Source organism: Caretta caretta, chromosome 8 (genome assembly GCF_965140235.1).
Source record: "Caretta caretta isolate rCarCar2 chromosome 8, rCarCar1.hap1, whole genome shotgun sequence".
NCBI classification, from domain to species: domain Eukaryota; kingdom Metazoa; phylum Chordata; order Testudines; family Cheloniidae; genus Caretta; species Caretta caretta.
The window spans coordinates 32,025,189-32,043,366 of NC_134213.1; the positions used below are offsets into that span (position 1 = coordinate 32,025,189).

Below are 18,178 nucleotides of genomic sequence, written 5' to 3' on the forward strand. Positions count from 1 at the left end.
GATTGCGTGACCAGAGAGATTGAAGTGTTCTCCGACTGGTTTATGAATGTTATAATTCTTGACATCTGATTTGTGTCCATTTATTCTTTTACGTAGAGACTGTCCAGTTTGACCAATGTACATGGCAGAGGGGCATTGCTGGCACATGATGGCATATATCACATTGGTGGATGTGCAGGTGAACGAGCCTCTGATAGTGTGGCTGATGTTATTAGGCCCTGTGATGGTGTCCCCTGAATAGATATGTGGGCACAATTGGCAACGGGCTTTGTTGCAAGGATAAGTTCCTGGGTTAGTGGTTCTGTTGTGTGGTATGTGGTTGTTGGTGAGTATTTGCTTCAGGTTGCGGGGCTGTCTGTAGGCAAGGACTGGCCTGTCTCCCAAGACTTGTGAGAGTGTTGGGTCATCCTTTAGGATAGGTTGTAGATCCTTAATAATGCGTTGGAGGGGTTTTAGTTGGGGGCTGAAGGTGACCGCTAGTGGCGTTCTGTTATTTTCTTTGTTAGGCCTGTCCTGTAGTAGGTAACTTCTGGGAACTCTTCTGGCTCTATCAATCTGTTTCTTTACTTCTGCAGGTGGGTATTGTAGTTGTAAGAAAGCTTGACAGAGATCTTGTAGGTGTTTGTCTCTGTCTGAGGGGTTGGAGCAAATGCGGTTGTATCGCAGAGCTTGGCTGTAGACGATGGATCGTGTGGTGTGTTTCATATTCTCTGTGTGTATATAAAGTCTGCTGCAGTTTCCACGGTACACATCTGATGAAGTGAGCTGTGGCTCACGAAAGCTCATGCTCAAATAAATTGGTTAGTCTCTAAGGTGCCACAAGTACTCCTTTTCTTTTTGCGAATACAGACTAACACGGCTGTTCCTCTGAAACCTGCTTTGAAGGGGAAACTTATGCATAGAATAAATACATTTATGAAAGGGGGCCTTCAATGTATGCCACCTGTTCTTCTCAATGAGAATATGACTAAGACCTGGCCAATGACTGGATGGGCCAGCTACCAGATCATTTCCAGATCATTTTTTAATATGTTGAATATTACCGGTCCCAGTACAGACCCCTGGGGGACACCTCTATTTACCTCTCTCCATTCTGAAAACTTACCATTTATTCCTACCCTTTGTTTTCTATCTTTTAACCAGTTACCAATCCATGAGTTCTTTACTATAGTTTCAACCAGTTTGCCCAATACTGAAGTCAGGCTTACTGGCCTGTAATTGCCAGGATCACCTCTGGAGCCCTTTTTAAAAATTGGATTTGCGTTAGATATCCTGCAGTCATTTGGTACTGAAGCTGATTTAAATGTTAGCAGTTAGTAGTTCTATAATTTCACATTTGAGTTCCTTCAGAACTCTTCTGTGAATACCATATGGTCCTGATGACTTATTACTGTTTAATTTTTCAATTTGTTCCAATACATCTTCTAATGACACCTCAGTCTGGGACAGTTCCTCACATTTGTCACCTAAAAAAATGGCTCAGGCCTCGGAATCTCCCTCACATCCTCAGCCATGAAGACCGATGCAAAGAATTCATTTAATTTCTCCACAAAGGCCTTATTGTCCTTGCGTTCTCCTTTAACATCTTGATCGTCAGGTGGCCCCACTGGTTGTTTAGCAGGCTTCCTGCTTCTGATGTACTAAAAAAGAATATTTGCTATTACTTTTTGAATCTTTCACTACTTGTTCTTCAAATTCTTTTTAGGCCTTCCCAATTATATTATTATACTTAATTTGCCAGAGTTTATGCTCCTCTGTTTTCCTCACTAGGATTTAACTTCCACTTTTTAAAGGATGCCTTTTTGCCTCTCACTACTTCTTTTACTTTGTTGTTTAGCCACGGTGGCACTTTTTGGTTCTCTTACTATGTTTTTTTAATTTGGGGTATACATTTAAATTGAGCCTCTATTATGGTGTCTTTAAAAAGTTTCCATGCAGCTTGCAGGGATTTCACTTTTGGTGCTGTACCTTTTATTTTGTTTAGCTAACTTCCTCATTTTTGTGTAGTCCCCCTTTCTGAAATTAAATGCTATAGTTAAATGCTGTGCTGTTTTCTCCACCACAGGGATGTTAAATTTAATTATAGTATGGTCACTATTGTCAAGCAGTGCAGCTATATTCACCTCTTGGACCAGATCCTGTACTCCACTTAGGACTAAATCAAGAATTGCCTCTCCTCTTGTGGATTCTAGCTGCTCCAAGAAGCAGTCATCTAAGGTGTCAAGAAACTTTAACTCTGCATCCCGTCCTGAGGCAACATGTACGCAGTCACTATGGGGATAGTTGAAATCCCCCATTATTATTATTTAGTTTTTTATTTTTATAGCCTCTCTAATCTCCCTGAGCATTTCTCAGTCACTATCACCATCCTGATTAGGTGGTCAGTAATATATCCCTACTGCTATATTCTTATTATTCAAGCATGGAATTGCTATCCTTAGAGATTCTAGGGTAGATTGGTTCATTTAAGATTTTTACTTCATTTGATTCTACGCTTTCTTTCAAATACAGTGCCACTCCCTCACCAGCATGCAGACAGATAGGATAACGCTGAGGGCTTGTCTTCACTATGGGGGTAAATCGACCTAAGTTAAACTATTCCAGTTACATGCATAACGTAGCTGAAGTCGACATAGCTTAGGTCGACTTACCCCAATGTCTTCACTGTGCTGTGTCAACAGGAGACGCTCTCCGGTTGATTTGCCTTACTTTTCTTGTAGTACCAGGGTCGACCAGAGAGCACTCTGCAATCAATTTAGCAGGTCTTCACTAGACCCGCTAAATCGATCCCTGCTGCATCAATTGAAGCAGTGTCGATCTCCCCAGTAGTGGAGACCAGCCATCAGATTCATAGAAAATGTTTAGGCTCCAGAAAGAGGAAGAGGAGTTAGTGGTGACTTCCAAAAGACACATAGTCTAGCAGATTATGCACAGGAGCCAAGAAGTTCGATTCCCACTTCTGCCATTAATTGACCTTAAAACTTTGTGCGTATATGTCAACACCATTATCCTCATTTTTGCACACACTGAGACACAAAGGTGAAGTGGCATTAAATCATACAAGGAGTTCATGTTGTAATTAGGATTAGAAAGCCAGTTGCTCACTTTGTCGGAATAATCCTGGAGTGCATTTTATGGTGGTGTCTCTGAGGTAAGGGAGAAACATTTTGATCCACAAATGTTTGCGGGGGGAGGGAGGGGGGATGATAAAAAAAATAAAATAACTTTGTTTACAGGGTAATAGTTTTCTTCTGAGGTCCCAATTACACCAGATATTCTGTGGAGTTAATCACATTTGAGAAGAGCAGCTAGGCACAAGTTGCTATTTCCTAACCTGTAATCAGCAAGCAAGAAATAATTATCATGTAAAAACAGCTTCATTATACAATGGGTCTGATTTAATGCTACTCGTTTTAAGTTTGACTTTAAATAACAAATAACAGGTTGTCAGCTGCAGAGTTCCACGGATTCTAGAGTTTGAAAGATTCAGAATGCACAGTAACAGTGTGTCACCATACATGCTACATATATGAATCTACATCTATGCTGCATGTAGGAACGTCTACATTCCGCACTCCCTTTGGCAACATGTGGAATGCAGACACTACATGACTGTCTGACATGGGTATAAATAGGAAGTGTAGACGGTGAGGCACTGCTCAAGCAAGAAGAGTAAAAAGATGCCTGAACCCTGTGGATATGTTCCCTACATGGCTCTCTACAGGCTCAAGCAGTGCCTCCCCCATCTACACTACTATTTTCTGAGAGCACAGCACCATTTTGGAAAAGATATTTTGTAAAAAATTTAGGATGCAGAAAGAGGAAGAAGAGGTGGTGGTGAGCTCCAAAAGACAGGTACTCTAGTGGATTATGCACAAGAGCCAAGAAGTTTGGTTCCCACCTCTCTGACATCAGGAAAGCAGTGGGACACTACACTGCTATTTTTAGCAGTATAGTGTTCCTCTGCTTTCCTGCTGGTGGAGCTTTTCCCCACTGCAGGGAAAGGCTCCAGCAGTGGGGAAAGGCTCTGGTAGGGAGGAAGCAGCAGAGAAAGGCTCTGAAGCTCTCCATTGCTGGAGCCTTTCCCCACTACAGTGAAAGACTGTGACAGAGGGGAAAGGCTCTGGCAAGGGGAGGTAGTTTTACACAGATTTAAGGGCTAGGTTGTGCCACCTTTACTCACATCAAGAGGTATTTTACTCCGTTAATCCTTACTTCTATGACCTCTTCAGGGATTTGTATATTCCATCTTGCCTTCTCCTCCTCACAACATCCCCTTTCTTGTAATTAATTATTAGGCTGTGTTGCTGGGGTCAATAAAAACCCAGTTTCTACTGATCAGAGAATCACTCTCACTTGTATTTTTGTGTTTTTTCTACTGAGCCCTTCCCAACACCCTTTTATGTTTTATTATGATTTCTTAGAGACAGAAACCTGTTTCAATCCTGCTTTGATATAAGATTTTTCTCCTTGCTTTACTGAAATATAGGCAAATATATCAAATAGTGTTACACTGTGCCAACACATTTCATTCTGAGTTATAAAGGATTGCTTCATCAGCAGAGAATGTTAGAAATATTAATTGCTTTGTTCAGAATAATTTCAAAGTTAGTAAAACACAAACCATTGATCAATAAAGGTGAGAGAAGGCTTTGGGCCTGAAGGGAAGAAATAATACATTCATTACAGTGAACAAATTCAATACAGGGAATGAATCAATGTCATATCTTGGTGGGGAATGTATTACACGCTGTCCTAAATAATCTAGTGAAGGCCAGAATGGAATTTATTTTGTGTGGTATTTGAAAAATGACTTTACCACCAATGCACAGTTGTTTGATATTTTCCATAGAAGAAAACGTAAAATAATGCTATAGGAGCCAAATTCTACCCTTTGAGGTACACCGTAACACATGCTGAAGTCAATAGGCCATATCCTACTATCACCCTGTTTACACAACTCATATGCTTATAGAATTTAATAGAATTAGGGTTCAGGGGCACGAATCACAGCAGAAGTCAGGATGTGATACCCATCACAGAATGAGATAAAATAATAAAGCACTTCTTTAAAGAGAAAGGGGATATTTTTGCTCAATAAACAGTAGAATACACAAATCATGTCTCCTCCAAGACCACACAATGATATAATTTCTTAAATTCTTCTGCATGCAGTTAGTTTTTCAAGTATCTGGGTTAACTTCCTCCAGTGTGTGTCTCCTAGAACAGTCTCTTCTCTTCAGCATCGATTTCCCCAGTATTCACAGAATGCCAGGTAAGGCACCATTTTATAGGCCTTCTGGCTCCTGTCCTTCCCAGCATGCTTTGCTAAAAAGGAGCTTGACAGGCAGGTTTTTTATCTTCTCTTTATCTTCAGCAGAAGACTGCTGTAGATCAGAACTTTGAGTCTATTTTCTAGGTACAAACATTTCTTTCAGGGCCTCCTTTCAGGTCTATTTTCTTGAAAGTGACTGGCCTAGGTTAGTAACATTGTGGGGAAGTGGGAATCAAGGCAAACAAGGACAGCTTATTAAAAGGCAGCGAATGGTTCTTTCTTTCTGGAGGCTCTTCTTTAATCCCCGGAGGCTGCTTTTTCCATCATACTTTGCTTTAGACTTCTATATCCTTGAGAAAGGATTTCCTTTTCCAGACCATTCTATACACTGTTTTAGTGTAATTTCTCCAGAACTCTTACATGTCTTAAAACAAGTTCATGGGCTTCCTCCATATTGTATGCTGTAAGACTATTGAATGCTGTATGGCAGGGAAGTCAATGAATGTTTGTTGCAGATCAGTATCCATGAGAGTTATTTGTATGCATTCTGGGGCAATATTTGACTGATAGAATACCCATGTCTTATACAGTGCTCTGCATCCATAGATCTCAAAGCACTTCACAATCTTTAATGTCTTTATCCTACAGCACCCTTTGTGTGGAAGGGGAGTATTATTGTCCCCATTTCCCAGATTGGGAACTGAGGCACTAATAGTGTAAGGGCCTTGCTTGAGGTTGCACAGGAGAGATCTGTTGGAGAGCAAGGAACTAAATCCAGGTCTCAGGTAGTGCCCGGATCATTGGACCATCCGTGAATGCAAATTGGGCATGTGTAATATTAAATACAGTTGAGTAAAAAAAACCCCACAACTCAAAAATCAGAGAGAAATTATCTCTCTTCAGTATGATTTGAAACCCTGGCAGTGCAGAGAAGACAGAACTTCATATCACATTTACTATCGTTCTTGTCTGTTCTTTTTATTATTAGTAGTGTCTTGCGTTGTATTGTGTCTGCTCCCTGACTGAATTATTGAATCTTTGTACACCAGGGCATCCTCTTGTTGCTGAAGAAGAGCATCTGTTCCCTAAGCTTTTGTGCATACAAAAGAGACATGGACATGTCGCTGAAGTAAAATGTATCTTTGTGACCATACTTCTGGAGTATTCAAACTAGCTCTAATAGAAATCCCCTTTGCAAAAGAATGAAGTGAGAAAATGATATATTGGCAGAATTACCACCCAGCTGATGATTGCATTATTGGGTGCTCACTCAGTCTTTACTCCCATTGATTTCAGTGGGTGTCTCCCTGACTTAAGGATTTAAGGACTGAACCTGAATTGAGGCTTATTTCCCAAGTGACATTCAGTGTGTATTGTTATAGCTGCTGGTTGTTCAGGTGTGGCGTAGTCTTGGTCTTTACTCGTCTTGGAGCTTCTGTTGGGACTCAGTGGGACCAATCCTGCAAGGCGCTGAGTGCTTCCTTAGAACCACTGAGCACCCTTAACACTCAGTTTTTTCAATGGGGGAGTTAAGAGAACCCAGCACTTCGACAAAACTACTCTGTATCTCCCCAAATTCAGTCCATTCTGACAAGTAGCTCCTATGATGTTACGTTAACAGCTGTAATTGGTGCATAGACAAATGTACATTTATTTTTTGCATTCTTTTGGGGTTGGGGCTGTACCATCACTGATGCTAAACTGCATTTACTGCCTGGAACATTTGATGCGTGCAGGAGTGATGATGGTGGCCAATTAGAAAATCTCCAGACCTAATCAATAATAATAAATGAGAGATGTGGTTAAAATAATTTAGTAGGGCACAGTGGATGAAAATACTAAAAAAAAAACACCCCACCTAATTTGTTAACTGTAAACAGAGTAAGACACTCAGATTAGTAAATATATTATGCACATTTTATATTTTAACACTGATTTTTTCCATGGATTGGCTTTAGAACATAATACATGTGTTAAACTCCTTTGTCAGCTAACAAACTGAGTGTTTACTGTGTTGACTACTCATTATTATGACTGATTTATTAACGCTCTAACTGCAAATAAAAAGCTGAGCAAACATCAAAATATGAAAGCATAACATGGGACTTGTGATACATTTTACATGAACTTGGCTGTCATTCATCCTCTGGAAAGTATATATTAGTTTGCTTTTTGCTGCACAACTTGGGATCTACAGAAATTTTTTTAGCAGTTTTGCTCTTCTGCCACCCATTTTACCAAAAAGGGGACACGGTTACAAGTCAGCACTTTTCCTTGTAGAAGTTCATTCATGAACTGGTTTGAAAGAGGAGCTTTGCCCTGTTTGGCACAGTGGAAGTTAGAAGCAGCACAGCTCCTGGATCCTATATGAGCTCGCAGGGGTTACCTGGTTGTTCTTTAAGCACAGATAAAGGGGGGCTGAAAAGAATAGTATATTTTGTATTGCTTTAGTGCCTACATGCCTCAGTCAAGGATGGGACCCCCATTGTGCTCGGTGCTACTCAGGTGCACCAAAAAGATGACCCCTTCCCCAAGGAGATCACAGTCTACAAGTGTGAGAGACAACAGGTTGATACAAAAAAACAATATGGGGAGCACAAGGTAATAGTGAGTTACTTATGGTTGCAGTGGCAACAGCACACTAGCTGCCCAACCAGCATTAGGAGTTTTATAGATATCATGGCAGAGGTACCTTGCAGGAGCTTAACATGTAATGGCTTTGAATTTGTACAGGGAACTCCTGCCATTCCTGAGAGGGCAGGTGTCTGTGGGAAAATCTGACTAGTGGACACTGAAAGCTGACTTTGGCTTGATGGCTCAGTGGAGTATAAGAAATTTGAGTTATCTGAGATTTGCCAATCTCTAAATCCGGCGGGTTGAAAATTGGTCCTGCAACCCCCAGCACTTCCACTCAGCTGTCTCAGCAGACATAGGTACAATGGTTGCAGAGAAGAAAGGAAATTGGGGTTAAAATTTGCATAGTGAAATGTCTGTAGATAAAACTAGTTCCTAAGATCAGAGGTTCACAGGAGTTGAGCTGCAGCATTTGGGTGGCACTGTGTAATGAACACAGGGGCTTCAGCCAACAGATGCAACCATTCCATAAATCATACACAAACTGAGGAGCTGGCATTAGGACTCTGCTGCTTCAGCTGCCACTCAAAGCTACAAGAGACCTGCAAAGGGTCCATTATACTCTCTGTGGTCCAGTCACAAGGGAGCGATCTCTCTCTCTCACACACACAAAGTCAATATGTTACATACTCCTATTTAAAATCAGTGTCTCATGAGCCTTCATTGAATTGAACAGGAGACAATGAACTCAATTAAATCAATGGTAATTCTATTAGAAAAGAGAAGAGACAAGACCAAGAGAGGGTTTAATAATTAGCAAGTTGCTAATAGAAAGGTGATGTGCTCGGAGAAGCATTGCAGTGGCCAGACTGTGGATTTAGCCATCACTGCTGCGTTAGTGGGGAGTGAAGAGGGCCATGCCTGGGCAATAACTCCAGAGCTGCCCTTCCTGCAGAGAACACAGACAGCCACGGTGCTTCTAGGGACACGGGGAGAGCACGTACAGGAGCAACCATTGTTTTTCCCTTTTAGGGAGAGCATGTTTCTCACCCAGCACTGGCCATAGGCCAATGGAAGAGGGGTTAGAGCCAGGGGTTCAGCCTTGCTCTACCCTATTTCAGGTAATTGGCATCATTAGCCATTCTATGATTCCTTCCTTCTTTCTGCAGACATGCACAGTGAGTGGGGCTTCAGTGGCCAGATCTTAAAATCCTAATGTTGCAGGACTTTGACAAGAGTATGTGCATATGATTCCATCACTCACTTGATGTTACTCCCAAAAAATCCATACCTGGTACACATGTAGCTTTTCTCTACCCCATCCTTGTGAGTAGGACAGTGTTCCGGCAGTGGTTGGGAGTGTCCATTGGTGATGAGGCTGTGGTATCCATTATAGCCATGTTCTCAATAGGAGCAGCACCTCTGAAAATTGGGACCTACAAAATGGGCATAGTGAGACCAGAGAAGTGGGTTTGGGATATGTCCACAGGGGAACACCCCTACCATGAACTTAAAGCCAAGTTCTGCCTTCAGCTTAGACTTGCTGGTGTTTCTAGAGTTGGTTTTTATGGCAATAGAATCCCTTCAATCCCACTTGGGACCCAGGCAATGTCATGGTGTTGCATAGTAGTGATGACTGATGCTACATGATTACCCAGTCATCCTCATGATTTTGTAAGATATACATTTGTCCCATTAGATTTTAGCCCAAATTTAGCTGTGTGTATACATAACTCCCATTGACCTCAGGAAGTGATGAGGCTGCATATGTGGATCTCTGGAGCTAGTTCCCTCACTTGTGAGAAGTGTCACAATCTCAGTGGGTATAAACTCAGTAGAAAATTTTGATTTGCCTGCTCTATGCCCAACTCATGTTGGAAGCCCCCCGCATCACAACAGGGGACTTGTTGTTTTTCCCATTATCAGTTTAGCTGCAGTTAAGGCCTTCCTTGGCCACAAAGGGAGGGTAAGATTTGCTCATAGGAATTTGAGAATCTGGCTTTAAAGGTGCCTCCTACATTGATGATATTGATTTACACCAGTTCTCACAAAGTCCAGGATTCTAAAGAAAGGACAGAAACCATTTAAAAAACTTTCACACACTGCCTTCAATCACGCAAGCCTACAAAAGCCGCAAAGTATATCAAGGAAATGGGATTAAAAGGTTTTCAAAGAAATTGTTGGCAATTTGCAAAATTGTTCGTTCTACAATTTTAAGTTTCCTCTATGAAATGCTAAAGATCTTTTTGTTTCATTTCTTGGAGAGAAGGAGATATTCAGAATCAACCAGGTTATTAAGCCACAGTCTGGAAAACTCAGGGAATCTCACTTGGTTACTCACCTGGCCATATTGAGCAGTACCGTCCTGAGCCAGCACTCCAATGGGAATGAATGGGACCTCCGGGTCAGTGTGTCTCGGGCGGACTCAGGTTTTGGTCCCGCATCCTGCGGTTGTGTAGGAATTTTTATTGTCAGAAGGGGGCAATGAAGTTTGAGAACTCCTGGCAACACAGCTTGGGCTTGCTGAAAGATTTTCTAAGGTTATCTTTCAACCTAACGTAAACCTCGTGGACTTGACCCAATTGATTTGTGGATTTCATGATAAAGACCACATACACTCATAGTTAAAAAATTATTGTTTTGAGCTAAAGCCAGCAGAAACTCAATAGTTTCAATAGAGCTTCCCTTTGCATTGCAGGGGTAACTTCTGCTACAGAGCAAGCTCCTGGAGGCATTATGCCTGCTTCTGGCCTCCAGCTATCCCCAGTTCAACAGCACATTTCTTCCTCTCCCCAGAGAACAGCTCTGGCTTTTTAGAACCAAGCTTGGGTGGTTTCCAGCATTGGCCACAAAGATGGAATGCTTGGCTCTTGTGCTAGTTAAACAGTGCAGCACAGGCAGGCAACAAATCAGGGACCACGGCTAATAGCAGCAAAAAAGAATTAAATGAACAATGAACCTCAGGTTCAATCTGTGGATGTCATTAGACACCGAGATGGCTATTAATTATCACTTTTTATTTTTCGTAGCCTTATTTAGGCACATGCGGGAAAATATGCCTGATTTCATTAGGGTTCACAAACAGTGCTGTGGTCTCTTTATGAGAATAAGTGACAGGCTATTGTGTCTGGATTAGATCCAAGAATATCTGAATAACACCAGACTGGGTTTCCTGCCCTTTGCACTTAGATCTCTTGCTAGCAATGAATTCCATGTTAGTATCCCAGTTGTAAATATTGCATACCAATCACTCAAGTTGGCAGAAGATATTTCTGCTTGGCAAATGATCCAGAAACATTCCCCTACCCCCCAGGTTTATTGGTCTCTAAGAAATGCATTTGTAAAATGTTCCAGCATTTCATTATAGTATATGCATGCAGGCTCAGAAGATAGCTTTAAGCAAATGCTTCCTTTATTGTCAAAATCTTTTCCCCATACTTTACTCCTAATCAATACACTGTCTTATTAAATGCTTTAGTTTGGCATATGCCAAAGTGTGTTGTGTCATGATCTAAAGGACTATAATCCAATTAAACCAGAGGACCATATTGTGGATGGATAGATTAGATTGGAGAGAGAAAAAGAGCTCACGATTGTATGAAAATGCAAAGCTCAACCAAGAATGAAATATGATGTTGCTCAAAAAGTACATAACTTCTTTCAGATCTAAGTCATTAGGCACAACCTCCTTAACTTTTAAATATTTGGCACAGAGAAATGGTTTAATAGTACAAGTATCATCTTTGAAATATGTTCATTCCTTGAAAACAAATGCTCACCCCCCAGCAGAGCTGATTCAGTCCTTCATCCTTTGGAAGTCACTAGTGAGGTTATTCTGGGCAGGGGAGAGGTGAATTAGACCTTATAAGTCAAGGTCATGCATGCCCTGTCTGGCTGTGCTTCCAGTAGGGTAGATCTACAGCTGCTTAAGTCCCAGGGTATGTGCTTTGATAACTCAGGGTAGTGACCTAAGCTTCTGTTCCCCAGCTCCCTCCTCAATCCTGAATGATCTTTTAGCACTTCAGATGACCCAGTTTTACTGCTCTGTGACTTAAAGAGAACTGAGATTTTTCTAAAGATCTTTTTCTATCAGTTTCTCTCCTTTGGGCCTGTATTAAGAGCAACAATAAGAGAAATGGGAAAATAGGATGTGAAAAAATGCCCTCATTCTCTTCCAGGGTGCTATAATGTGATTGTGGGTCAGAGCAGCTCTATTTTCTACCCTAGATTTGTTTAACAGGTAATCCTCACTCAGAAGACTCTCCAATACCATGGATTCCTCAAGCTCCTCAGTTTTATTTACATCGTCTATATCTGAAAACAAACACTGTACTCAACAGCATGTATTTAGAGTACTGGGTGCTATCTTTTGGGTGGTTGTTTTCATGCTGGTTGCTGCACTGCAGTTGCGGTTTCAGTATTCAGCACAGAAACAGAAAAGAGGTGAAAAGTCATAATTCCAGCCTGTGAGTGTTCTTTGACTGGCCAGTCTGATGTGATGAATTTAATCTTTTGACATGTTCTTCCCAATTATGTTAATAGCAGCGATTACTGCAGATGACAGCAAATTAGATAAGGCAGGATCCTCCAATGCTTACTGCCTGCCACTGAATTCGTTTTGGCTGTAACATTTCATTTGATTGAAGAGTGGTGCTTCAAATCCATATAGTACTCAATATTTTTAACCTTCTCTGGGAAGCAGAAACATTAGGCTTTTCAGCCCTGCAGTACTTGGGTTCTCAGGACTGTGCTGTGATGGCTTCAGGACGAATTGACAGATTTTGAACCATGTAGGGGAAAATGAGTTTTGCTTACCAGGACAAGAAAACCTTACAAGTGTTGGGATAAACAAACCTCTTGATTTACCTTGGGATTTACAATCCTAGGCCTGATCATGCCCTCTGTAATCATCTACTCCAATGGGACACTGCAGAGGGGCAGGGTCTGCTTAAACAGAACAGCTCAACTAAGGCCTACATTTGAATCTGCCAGGTCTTTTTTCACTCTAAAATGTAACCCCATATTCTGTCCCCTCCCCACACTTACACCCAGGTAGATTCAGATGAGGATTATTTCCCCTACCCCCACACTGTGAAGCCTGTGTTACAATAGAACTGCTCCCCTAAAATCTAGGCTGGTAAATAATCTGTAGACTGGTCAGTTTAAATTAGCATAATTGTTTCAGTTGTTAATCTACGAACAGATGTCTTTCTAAAAAATATGCTCTAGCTCAACCACAAGATATGGGCTTGATGCTAGGCAGTTAATGGTTGAAGTTCTTGGGCTATTCTATGCAGGGAGCCAGTGTAGATGATCACAATGGTCTCTTCTGGCCTTAGTCTATGGGGAAAAAATAGGGTGTATGTATGTAGATATGCAGAGAACTTTTTTTTTTCCATAAGATTTCTCTCTACTCCTCTCTTTACAGTCTTTGCTGAGTACATCACAAAGCTAATAACATTTAAATTTCAAATCAAACTTCCTAATTCACAATGATCCAAGTGGGTTCAAGTTTAGGCAAACTCTGTTAACTTTCCTTACCAACCCTTAGCTATTCATTATGCCTTGACAATGCCTGACTGGATGCCTGAGACTGGGGCAGTTATGCCCAGTGACTAGAGCAGGAGACAGATGCCAGAGCTGAGAGTCAGAGTAGAAGTCAAGAATCAGAGCTGAGGGTCAGAATTGCAGTCAGAGGTCAGGTGCTCGAGCCAAGCATCAGAGCAGAAGTCAGGCAGGACTGAGAACATGCAGACACAGGAGCTTGCACAGCCATAGGCCAGTGCTTTGAGCAGCTGGCAAACTGCTGCTGCTGGGTTTAAGAGCAAGTCTGCTAGTTTCCTCAGCCAATCAGGTGGGGCGTTCCATCAAGCTGTCTGACTGGTGCAGCCCAGCTGTGCTCATTAAACTGGCAGGAGACTGGGCAGGTGGAGCTGCAAGGCCTTATTCCTGACACTCATAACCTTTACTCCTGCAGCTTGTGTTCCAAAGAAATAAAGAGAAACTGGATTAAAGGAGAATTGTCCATTTCTTCCCAAATATCCTCTCCCATTTGTTGCATTTACTGAAGATAGGGTGGGCTTCCGGAAGCTTTACACTAGGGCATCGCAGCTCAGCTAAAATAGTCTCACCCAGAGCCCAAAACAACCATGAATCGAACCTTGATCCCCAGCTCTAAAAGATCATTAGCCAAAGGGGATGAGCATAGACCCTGCTTCAGGAAAGCACATAGGCATATACTTGGGTTTTATTGAAGTCAGTGGGATTTGAGTATATGCCTAAAGGCTTTGCTGCATTGGGGTCATAATCTCTATACCAAAAATCTCTAATCTCTGCATTGGGGTCATAATCTCTATACCTGGCCTAAAGACAGGTTGAAATGGGAGAATTTTTGGGAGGACTCCAGGTGATACCCGACCTGCCTTGGTAAAAGCTTTGCAGTAACCTTCCCAGAAAGGGACTAATTGCACAGAAGCAGACATATCCTGCCCTCAGGTATAGAATCCCCCTTTGATTTAATGGAGATTTCATGGCCCCACAACATGACCCAGAATATTTGATTTAAATGTGCATGTATATTAAGTAGCTTATTTAGCACTGGAGGAATCCTTGCAGCTCGTTGAAAGGAAAGAATGGACACAGGGGGCACAGGTAGTTCTGCTGGGGAGCTCAGCTATCACTGACTGAAGGCAGAAAAAAGTTGACAGTTGTTGTTAAGCGAACACTTTTTTGCTGAAGCTTTCAATGATGGATATAAATAATTGATCCCTGTGTGAATGCACAGGAGTCCGTGCTATTTAGCTACAAACAAGAGAGACACGATGTTAGTCCAGAACAGAGAATTGTGTTTCTGGTGCATTATTTATAACCATGCTGCCTACATGTCACTGACCCTATCATCACAGACACCCGCTTTCATTTTGCTGATCGTTCCTGGATAAAATGCAGAGAGATCCAGATAAAGGATGTACATTGCTTTTCTTCTAACTGGGATTTTAAAAATACCTTTACATTCAGTCCCGGGGCCAAACTGTAAAGCCCTAACGGTGTATGGATAAGGACACTAATACAAGAAAAAGTTCCTTTGATTTGTCTCACTGGTTTTATCTTCAACTTCACCAAATATCCGGTTGGTACAAATTGCTATGAATTCACAGTAACTCCTTATAAGTGTGGGGAAATTAACTGTTACTCTTCCACATCCCAGGACAGAAGCTCTGGTGTTATGACAAATGTGGAAATAGCATGATCTCTGTTGCTTTTTGCTAATCCTCACTGGACTGGTAGATAAAAGGCAGTAGTCACATTTAATAAGAATTGCTTGGTCAAAAATGATCTGTCCCTTCATTTCACGGCTTCTCAGAGCCATTTAAATAGCAATCAATATTGATAGAGCTGGTTAAATTACATCTGTGAGTAGTTTATTCTGAATTATTTTTTGTTAATTGTTGAATAATTTATTCACATGTGCACTTCCCCCATCCAATTAGCTCTATAGATATCAATTAGCTCTATAGATATCCACCACTAACACACCCAAAAAAGCACTCAGTGGAGCTCATCCCACCTTCAATGTTCCCTCTAATTTTTGACAGGCCGTGTGCACAAAAAATTTCTTCTGTGCAAATTATTGTGCGTGCGGTGTTTCGCCGTGTGCGCGGGGTTTAGGATCTGTGTGCGCGTGCACACGTGCACAGCTTAGGGGGAACAGTGCCCAACATTCTTAAAGCATTTTGTAAAAGAAAACTCGTTTCTGAATTTGTTAATGACAGTTCATCTCTCAACGTCCAGGATCTCATCCATCCACGCTAAGATCTTATCTTATTAAAGCATAGTTTTGGTACCAATTAAACTAAAAAGGTAGAAAAACTGTTTTGTTAAATCTGTGCTGTTTATTGAAACAAGCTATACCAATATAACCACCCCATAGACTAGTATAACTGCATCCACGCAATACTGATTTAACAGCCTCTGTTTTTCTACCAATTTAGTTAAATTGATGTATAAACTGTACATAGACAAGACATAAAAGCTTTATTTTACCTACCCACCTCTGAACAATAAACATATAATCGAGTTCATTTCAATCAAATTGATTCCCCTTTAAGAAAGAAATCAAGAAAAAATGGTAAAAATATCAAGACATCTAACAAAGGGCCTCTGATTTAGGTAAACAATTTGGGCCCGTTTTATCCCTGCTGTAGATTCATGAGAGTCAGTAGTTACACAGGGAATTAATTTGGCAGACTGTTTTATGCCTTTCCTAGGATGATGAAGCATTGACCAGCTATGTCAGCCATAATAACAATGCATGACTCAAAAGAGCTATGATGCAGCCCATTAATGGCACATGTACCCAGGATTTTTTTTTTTAAAAGGCTAGTTTACTAAAGCCTGCAAAACTGTTAGAATCAAGTATTAAGAAGGTGATGAAGAGCAAAGATATGCAAAAGCTGAAGGCAGCCCCTAAGACCAGTAGACAACTTCACACAATTTTCAATAGGTGCCACATGAAAGAGGACACCATTCTTAGGACATCTCTGTCTAAAGGTCAAAATTCAGAGATGTGGTTTGTCCGTGAAGGGGCCAGTTTTCAAAGGAAGATGCAATATGTGCAGCAACAAAGGTGTATGTTCAGCCATAGCACGTGTACAACCAAGATAACTGCATGCACAGATGCCTGTTTTACTTGTGCAAATCCACTGGTGGGTACATCCATTGCTCCTTCTTTGAAAAAATGGTTCCAGAGAATCTAAATCCATCTACCACAGTGATAGGTGACCCACCTACCACATACAGTCTAGAAACTAACTGCATTCTGCATTCTTCTTTCCTTCTATGGATCAGGGACAACCACTCACATTTTACCCTTCCCATGCTCTCTTATCCGCTGTCATTATATGCTGGAGAGTCTAATTTACTTTTGTTCATCTTCATGGCATGGAGTGGAAACTCCAGTGTATGGATACCAGTCCCTTTCCCAAAAATATCAGAGACCCTGATTTCCAGAGACAGGTTAAAGAGCAATCCATAGCCTTCTGGAAAAGTCCTGTACAATTCATTAGAACATGATAACCTTTTCAGTCTTTTTAACTATCTTATGGCATTTAACAAAGAATCATGTCCCTGCTACAGGCATGTAACTTACTTTTTATATTAAAATTTCAGGTCTGGAAGCATCTATGGAAAACTGGTAGGTTTAAGGCAACATGGATACCATGTTGTGAGAGGAAGGGAAGGGATTTTTTAAAACTCTCTTGTTTAGATCCTTTGTTGCAGCCATGGAATGCACAGGGCAAAGGGTGCAGCGACTGCTTGCAACTGCTTGCAACCCTAAATCGGAGCACTCCCGGTCCTGGCCCTGCTATCCACTTCACCAGTACCCCAGCATATGGTGGAGCAGACTTCTCTCACTTACCTCATCTGCCATTGCAGCAGCTGAGTATCATCAATGTGCAGGGAAGTCCAGCCATACCAGCCTCAGGAAAAGGGAAGGGAGAGGCTGGCATAAAATCATTAGGCTGGCTCTGCCTCTCTGGAGGATTTCCAGCTTCAGGGTTTGTGCTAGCTGTGAGAATGCAGGCCTCTGCTTTTTGTTAACTTATTTAACTACATCACTTAAATACCAAAGGAAAGGAAAGCTTCTTTATTAAAGATTCATCACCCAAACCCCTTCTAGTAAAGGCCAAGAAAGATTCTGGTCCTAAGTACTGGGTCCTTTAAGAAACTTCTCCAGAAAAACGGGACTTGTTACTGCTGATGTTTCTTAAATATCAGGACTACTGTATCCATAATGAAGAAGCAAAGTGTGTATGGTGGAGGGGGCAGCACTGGCTCATAGTATCCCTCTTACAGTCACCTTTAATTTCTTTCATCTAATGGCACCTTTATATCTCCCTTCTTCCCGCACCCTAACAAGTACAACATAATGTTACCTGTGACATGCTTCCCTATTTATCAAATGTCGTGTATGTTCACTAGTGCATTTCACTTATTGCAGTGATTGCTGCTACTCACCTAGAGTATTGCTGTGCTGAATGAGGACGTTGACTATGGTGGTGATGATTATATGTTCTGAACCAGATAATTTGAGTTGCTGAGTTTCACGTGGTGAAATGCAACCAACGTAAGTAGGTACCAAATAACCTTGGCAGCAGTGGGTTCTGCAGAGCTCCAAAGCCCATGGGAACTCTCTATACCCCTGCAAGAATGGCAGGGATGGGAGTCACATCCATGGCCACTGATTTTTTTATTTTTTTGCCTGAATGCTGCAATTTAAAATTATGAATCATTCATGAGGCACGGTCCCTCTCTGCAAGGCCTACTGAC

At 41.5% G+C, this 18,178-nt stretch overlaps 2 protein-coding genes and 1 long non-coding RNA gene across 7 annotated transcripts in view; 1 reads left to right on the plus strand and 2 right to left on the minus strand.

Annotated features, from left to right (window-relative positions):
• The window catches only part of KCNIP1 (potassium voltage-gated channel interacting protein 1), an 803,899-nt gene that overhangs the window by 339,090 nt on the left and 446,631 nt on the right, over nucleotides 1–18,178 (plus strand). The gene's annotated exons all lie outside the window — the stretch shown is intronic.
• LOC142068388 (uncharacterized) overlaps nucleotides 1–18,178 on the minus strand; it is a 798,233-nt gene that overhangs the window by 302,754 nt on the left and 477,301 nt on the right. The window lies entirely within an intron of this gene.
• LOC125641925 (uncharacterized) lies at nucleotides 6,671–17,373 on the minus strand. The gene is made up of 3 exons (XR_007358190.2): nucleotides 17,268–17,373; nucleotides 9,141–9,285; nucleotides 6,671–7,047 (listed from the first exon to the last, which is right to left on the minus strand). It is a non-coding gene; the product is annotated as an uncharacterized LOC125641925 (long non-coding RNA).